This window comes from Chelonoidis abingdonii, chromosome 1, assembly GCF_003597395.2.
Source record: "Chelonoidis abingdonii isolate Lonesome George chromosome 1, CheloAbing_2.0, whole genome shotgun sequence".
In the NCBI taxonomy this organism is placed as follows: domain Eukaryota; kingdom Metazoa; phylum Chordata; order Testudines; family Testudinidae; genus Chelonoidis; species Chelonoidis abingdonii.
The window spans coordinates 147,623,611-147,624,984 of NC_133769.1; positions in this window are offsets into that span (position 1 = coordinate 147,623,611).

The window sequence follows — 1,374 nt, forward strand, 5'->3', positions numbered from 1 at the left end:
GCTTTTGATACGGTCTCCCACAGTTTTCTTGCCAGCAAGTTAAAGGAGTATGGATTGAATGAATGAACTATAAGGTGGATAGAAAGCTGGCTATATCATCAGGCTCAACAGTTAGTGATCAATGGCTCAATGTCTAATTGGTAGACAGTATCAAGCGGAGTGCCCCAGGGGTCGGTCCTGGGACTGATTTTGTTCAACTTCTTCATTAATGATCTGGATGATGGGATGGATTGCACCTTCAGCAAGTTCGTGGACGACACTAAGCTGGGGGAGAAGTAGATACACTGGAGGGTAGGGGGAGGGTCCAGAGCGACCTAGACAAATTGGAGGATTGGGCCAAAAGAAACCTGATGAAGTTCAACAAGGACAAGTGCAGAGTCTTGCACTTAGGAAGGAAGAATCCCAAGCACTGCTACAGGCTGGGGACCGAGGCTAAGCAGCAGTTCTGCAGAAAATGACCTGGGGATTACAGTGGATGAGAAGCTGGATACGAGTCAGCAGTGTGCCCTTGTTTCCAAGAAGGCTAATGGTATATTGAACTGCATTAGTAGGAGCATTGCCAGTAGATCGAGGGAAGTGATTATTCACCTCTATTCAGCACTTGTGAGGGCACATCTGGAGTATTGCGTCCAGTTTTGGTCCCTCCACTACAGAAATGATGTGGACAAATTGGAGAGAGTCCAGCGGAGGGCAATGAAAATGATTAGGAGGCTGGGGCACATGACTTACAAGGAGAGGCTGAGGAAACTGGGCTTATTTAGTCTGCAGAAGAGAAGAGCGAGGGAAGATCTGATAGCAGCCTTCAACTACTTGAACTCGGCTGTTCTCAGTGGTAACAGAGATGTTCTCAGATGACAAAACGAGGAGCAATGGTCCCAAGTTGCAGCGTGGGATATTAGGATAAACTATTTTGCTAGGTAGGTGGTGAAGCACTGGAATGGGTTACCTAGGGAGGTGGTGAATCTCCATCTCTGGAGGTTTTTAAAGCCCGACTTGACAAAGCCCTGGCTGGGATGATTTAGTTGGTGTTGGTCCTGCTTTGAGCAGGGGGTTGGACTAGGTGACCTCCTGAGGTCCCTTCCAACCCTGATATTTTATGATTCTATGATATGTTTAACAGTTTTCAGTTAACTCAGGCAGAGGAAGTTAATGTTTGAGGATACCAGCACACCATGTAAAACTGAAACACAGAAGGGAAAGGTGTGTTTAAACAGAGAGTACAAAAAGAAGGTGAAACTATAGAAGAATTTGGTTCTTCAGGCTTAAATCAGTCAATCAGGCAGTTCTGGGAGGCTGAGTCCATGATAACAGATTACCCTCTAACTGCCTTTGGCAGGGGATGACTTTTGACTGGGCAACAGGGGAATAAGAGCA